Raw genomic sequence first — 7077 nt, forward strand, 5'->3', positions numbered from 1 at the left:
GAGAAGTGGAGAACCCTGACACAATGGTGCCAGGAGAACAACCGGACTTGTGTCAGCAAAGCTCGCGGAATCATCAAGGATCCTAGCCATCCCAACCACAGACTGTTTCAGATGCTGCCACATGGAAAACGGCTAAAATGCTGGCAAAATGCTGCATACTTGTGCAGTAGTAGGCTGCCGTAATACAAGTGACACGTTTGTTAAGGGGGTTAAAAGGGAAAGTGTTAGGATCCCAAAGATATTGACCGAACAGGGAGACCAAACTGAGTCTTTGAGCCGTGAAAGATTTTATTATTTAGTTTGATGAGGCTAAGACAGAATATGCCAATTACAATTTACAATGAGAGACATAGTAGCAAGGACAGACAAACTGATGTCTCTGGTCAGGACATTTCAGCTTTAACAGAGCAGCTACAGGAACTAAAGATGCGGAATGAAAAGTTGCTAGCATCCCTTAAACCGGAACATTTCAAGGACCCAGAGAAGGTGAAATATTTCACAGGCTGCCAAATTACCTGGTCCTAATGACACTTTTTAATTTTGTAAAGCCTGCTTTACTCCAGGCAGGGCCAGGATGCCTCACACCTTTTAAAAAAACTAAAGATGATGCTCAGCACAGAAAAAAGGAAAGAAACCCAGCATGAAACTTACTGAACTCCAGGTGGTTTTCAGGTTCCTGTTTAATAGAAACGGTCCTGGTTGGTGCTGGTGAGCTCGTGTTCAGCTGCAGGCTGGAATCCACAGACTGGTCTGGAATGAAGGATTAATATAATTATTAATATAAAAAAATAATGACATTACTAATAACTAGAAAATATTGTTCCTATAAAGAAACAATGTGGGCTCGCTTTAAAGCCAAACAACTGTAGTTGTAAAAAGTACAAATTCAGTTTGACTCTGTATCTCTGTCTTTGTGTTGTGTATGGGTGTAGGCTTGCCTCCGGTTGATCAGATTGGGAGCACCTGTTATCATTCTCCTATAATCTAGTTATCGGTTACATCTGCTTGCATAGCTGATGGTAGTAAAGGGATGCAGGGGTATAGGGGGCGGGAGTGATGGGTGTGGGGTGCTCCCCCCTGGCTCAAGTGAGCTTGTAGAGTAGCTATTTCTGGTGGTTAACGGTGTGTGTGTGTGTGTGTGTGTGTGTGTGTGTGTGTGTGTGTGTGTGTGTGTGTGTGTGTGAGTGAGAGAGAGGGGGGTGTGGGGGTGTGGGGAGTTATGTTGACCAATACACACCATTAGGGTTGAATTGGAACTTGACATTTACAAGATTATTGCCATCAAAATGTCACCCTTTTACACACACATTCATACACTGATGGTGGAGGAAACCATGCAAGGCACCAACCTGCTCATCGGGAGCAATTAGGGGTTCAGCGTCTTACTCAATGACACATCAACACTAATTCTGGGGGAGCCCGGGATTGAACTGGGAACCTTGCAGTTGCCATCCGGCCGCTCTACCGGCCACTCTACCCCTGAGCCACTGCCGCCCCCTGTACTCACACTTTCAAAAGACTGCCAAGCTTTTTCCAAAATAGCAGATCTACAAGCTCACAACGCATCACATTGTAGATCGGCTTTTTCCGAATAGTCAAAGTATGACAGAGGGAGGGGTATGTCATGTGGTGTGGGTGGGCAGTGGAGTATGGGGTGTGTGTGTGTGTGTGTGTGTGTGTGTGTGTGTGTGTGTGTGTGTGTGTGTGTGTGTGTGTGTGTGTGTGTGTGTGTGTGTGTGTGTGTGTGTGTGGTAGTTTTGGAGCTTGAAATACAAACACGTTTTAGCATCAAAATATACTTTGAGTACCAAAGTAAAAAGTACTTATATTTTCAGAAAATAGCAGATCTACAAGCTCATAACACATCACATTGTCGATCGGCTGTTTGTGGTTACTGTAGGTTTTGTATTAATAATCACATCTGCAAAGTAACAAGTAACTAAGGCTGTCATATGCTGTAAATGTAGTGGAGTAGAAGTAACAAAAATGGAAAGGAAAGTAAAATTACCTCAAAATGAAACTGTGCATTGTAAGCACTTGCATAGTACTTGAGCAAATATACTTAGTTACTTTGCAGCACCACTGAGCAACCAATGGCTGACAAGCTAACACCAGGTGTACTGATTGCTAGAGTGAAGAGAGACATGGGTTTATATTATGGTCTTAACTTAAAATGGATACATCACACCGCTTAGATCTTTGGATTAAATTGGAGAGCAGACCCGTGCGATCTTGGTGATGTAAAAAACATGTCTGTAGTGTAAATAATGCAGCCACAGTGACTTTATGAAAACACAGGGCATTTCTCCTCTGTCCTTCTCTCTCCCCACTAGCAAAACCCATTGGAAATGCATTGGGTGCTTAAAGGGCAAGACCACTTTGGTAGAGGTTTGGTTTGTGTAGTTACCTTGCCATGATGTAACTCAAAAGGTGGACAAGAAATGAAAAATAATTGCTCCATTAATTAGAAATTGATAATTAAAAACATGCTCCCCATTGACTTACATTGTACACTGAAACAGCTCTCAAAGTCACCCTTTTAGCCCATAAACGAACACAAACTAAGCTGATTCAGACAATATAGAACATCACCAAACCCAGTACTGTTTATTTTTTTAATAAAAATGACAACTTCCTGATGATTTTACTATTTGAAGATCCGGATCCGGATCCGCCGATCCAGTCCAGGTTTTCTTTCTAATAAAAATAGCTAAATCAACAGTAAGTTAACATTTTTATTTAAAAAAAAAAACAATACTGGGTTTGGTGATGTTCTATATTGTCTGAATCGACTTTGTTTACATTCGTTTACATGCTAAAAGAGTGACTTTGAGAGCTGTTTTACTGTACAATGTAAGTCAATGGGGAGCATATTTTGAATTATCAATTTCTAATCAATGCAGCAATTCCTTTTTATTTCTTGACCACCTTTGGAGTTCATGGCGAGGTAACTACACAACCCAAACCTCTACCAAAGTGGTCTTGCCCTTTAAAGTTAAATATTTCAAAAACTACAAATAATGTTAAAATCAAAAATACAAGCATAGGTGTCCGCAGTATGCTGGATTTTTTACAGTTTGAATGGAGTTTCTAAGTGAAAGTATGTAGGAGTAGTTAGGTGCCAAAGTTTTGGGGAGAATAAATAAATAGTGACAATATCAATAGTGTGCTCGCTGCTGCTGCAGCGAGTGCACAATAACATTGTGTCACTGCGATCATTATGAAAGAAATGCTCTTTTTTTGTGGATGTGGGCACCAAGGAAGAGTGGGAACCTCAATGTTAAACTGGCTATTATTTCCAAAATGTTAAAAAATAAAATATTTTGGAAACTGGTCTTAAGTATACATAATTAGAACATGCTTCAGTGAGAGTCCAGGGCTTGAGGGCGGACATGCTTAATTGACACACACACACACACACACACACACACACACACACACACACACACACACACACACACACACACACACACACACACACACACACACACACACACACACACACACACACACACACACACACACACACACACACACACACACACCAGGAGAAAATATGTAATACATACCTATCCTATACAACTTTACTACACATTTCAGCATGTCATCAGGCAGCCCACATTCCTGGTCCATCTCTCGCTGTTCCTCTGGCAATGTTGAATACCTTTTGGAAGTCATCTCTCTTGATATGTAGACCTCTCCCTGTGGAGGTCTGGGAAAATCACCAGCAGAACAAACCTTGAGTCAGCAACCTTTCATACACAAGTGTGTTCTTGAACTGCTAGTGATCGTGCTTAATACGTCAAAAATAGAGGGGGGGGGGGGGTGTTGTCATAGTTGGGGCTATCTTTTACACAGACTTATTAAAGGAAGCAGGGTTGCCATGTCTGCTTATTATAAGCGACTTTGGGCTTATTTTCCTTGAAGTTTCTAAAGTGTAGTTGCTTATTTGGGCTCGTTTCCAACTTTTTTTAAATTATGATTTAAACCAGTGGTTCGTCATGGACCCAAATTAATATGTAAACTGCCCATAAGAAGTTCGGAAATGTAACTTTGGTCGATTATATCTCCCCTTTAATAATACCAATTGGTATTGTGTTTTATATCATTTTTATCGATTGATTAGTCACCTTTACAACAAGGTACAGCTTGTAAGCATCGGGCATTTGTGGAATGAGCAACATTGCTAAACGTGTGGGTAGCGCCCCCCAAAATGTGCCAAAATCCCCCAATATGCTTCTGTTGGTAATCGCTCTCGTTTTGAGCGACCTGCAAGCACACACCTGCCAGCATTTGTGTGCTGGCAGGTCGCTCAAAACCAGTCACAGGTGTGTGACTGGCACCTGAGCATGGGTTCTGCAACTTTGTTGAGTTAGTGTATGCTCCAAGCAAGCAGTAACACTACCCCCATGGAAAGATGCCACGTTTGTCCCTTCAGGATAAGGCCCGTGCAATAGGGCAAGTGGAAGCTGGTGTTACGTTATGCAGAGTGGCAGCTTTATTTGGTGTCAGCCATGGTACCATTTCCAAACTTAGGACCAAGTTCTGTGAGACTGGTGAAGTCAACAGGGAAGACAACAACCCAAGAAGACCGTTTGGGGGCACGGTGACGCAGTCGGTAGCGCTGTCGCCTCACAGCTAGAAGGTCCTGGGTTTGATTCCCGCCGGGGACGCTGTGGGCGCTGAGGGCGTGTTTTCTCCTCCGCGTCATCAGTGCCCATACCCTAGGTGGGGTTGGCGAAAGGGCCTACTCTGTGTGGAGTTTGCATGTTCTCCCCGTGTCTCCTAGGGTAGTTAATACCCTCACAAAAACATGTAGTAATCCTGGTCACTATTCCGCCTCCCCTATGACAGCCGGGGTGCCTGATGGTGGGGAAGGGAACTGGTTGGAATAACGTGTTCCTTCCACGCGCTACGTCCTAACGGGGAAACTCCCCCGTCAGGTGAGAAGGTCACAGTGGAGGAGCGTCCGGGGAGGCCAGGGAGGCGGCCGCCTCCGGGCCCGCGACCCAGGAGGGCCCGGGCCGTCAGATAATAAATCGGTAAAATCAGGCAAAAATAAGAATTAAACAACATAACCCTAACCTAACCCTAAAACCGAAATAAAGTGACAAAAAGCTCCCCAAAAAGTGACCGAATCCGCGGAAAACCCGCAAACTTTTGCGCGGGATGTGCACCCACGCACGCGCACGCATGCGCAGGGGGGGGCCTGATCACTGCGCTGTGCCTCCCGGCCCGGCTTTCAGTTGTTCCGCCACTGGAAGGTCAGTTGGCTCTCATGCATTGAAGGAGGCATGAGCTCGGCCCTGCACTCCCTAGGCTGTGCAGCGCCCAGGATCACTTAGAAAATTGGCACCGGGTGAAAAGAAATCGTGGGATACTTTTTTTTTTTTTTAAGAAGAAGACCGGTTCCTTCCCCTTGCTTCACTGAGGAACCATAGATTTACAGGCAAGATTTGCACAGCGGCACCAAAGACAGATGTCAAAGTTGCAGGACCCATGCTCAGGTGCCAGTCACACACCTGTGACTGGCACACACCTGTTTGCAAATGGTACCAGGGCTGACATCAAATAGAGCGTAATCTGCATAACGGAACACCAGCTTCCACTTGCCCTATTACACAGGCCTTATCCTGAAGGGACAAACGTGGCATCTTTCCATGGGGGCAGTGTTGCTGCTTGGAGCATACACAAACTCAACAAAGTTGCAAGACCCATGTTCAGGTGCCAGTCACACACCTGTGACGGGCACACACCTCTCAGCAGGTGTATGCTGGCAGGTCACTCAAAACAAGAGTGATTACCAGAAGCATATTGGGTGATTTCGGCATTTCTTTTGGAGGCACTACCCACACGTTTAGCTGTGTTGCTCATTCCACGAATGCCCGATCCTTAAAAGCTCTACCTTGTTGTAAAGGTGACTAATCAACGATAAAAATGATATAAAACCCAACACAATACCAATTGGTATTATTAAAGCGAAGATATAATCGACCAAAGTTACGTTTCAGAACTTTTTTGGGGCAGTGTATTTGTCCCCGATAAACTCATCTGACAATGTTCTGTTCCAGGGAGACCCGTATACCAGATTTGTGTTGTTGTTATATTTAGAATGTTTCAAAAAATCTTCCAAATATTCCACAATTTATTTCACGATTTTTTGAAAATAGCTTGTAGATCTGCTATGTTTAAAGTTCTCATAATGGCCTAGTGCCCTATAGTTGTTTCTTTTGGGCTTGCTTATTTCTCTTACAAAATCTGGCAACACTGTCTGGATGGAAGACAACAGCTGAAGGTTGGTAACTCTATGGGTAACAGGAGTAGGCCCACGTGTTTTTGTGTGTGCTTTAATAGCAGTGGTGGAAAAAGTACTTTTTCAAGTAAGTATCAATAGGCTACTGCAATGTAGAAAAGAAGTGTTATAAGTAAAAGTCCGGAATTATACATTTTCTTGAGTAAAAGTACAAAAGTATTGCCATCAAAATGTACTTAAAGTACCAAAAGTAGAAAAGTACTCATTGTGCAGAATGTCCCATTTCACAAGTTTTTCAAATGTACAAAATGTATACAAATTTGAAAATAGCAGACCTCAAAATTGTACTTAAGTAGCTACAGTACCTGAGTAATGTACTTAGTTACTTTACACCACTGTTTAATAGTCACTATACACAATACAGAAGATTCACTTGAAGCAATCTTTCACACAGTTATTTGACAACTTGAAAGGAAAAACACACACATACTAAACAATCCAAAACGATGCGTGATATTTCATACCTTTGTGTGTGTGGAATAAAGCAGCGGCTTTATCTCGGTTAACTCCTAATGATGCAGGCTAGTCTACCGTCGAACCAAAGTTACTATGAAATCTCCTTGCTTTCAGACGCGCGTGGAGAGACTATTACATTTGAACGCCATACCCCCATCCCACGCTTAGCCCATGTAACACAGTGTACTGTACACGATGGTCTCCAGTGTTGCCAGATTTTGGGAGAGAAATAAGCAACCAGGAGTTCAAGGAAAACAAGCCCAACTTAAGCCACATGAGCACTTTAAACATTGGCTATTTGAAAATAG

This window comes from Gymnoscopelus braueri, assembly GCF_963280865.1.
Source record: "Gymnoscopelus braueri genome assembly, chromosome: 21".
NCBI classification, from domain to species: Eukaryota; Metazoa; Chordata; class Actinopteri; order Myctophiformes; family Myctophidae; genus Gymnoscopelus; species Gymnoscopelus braueri.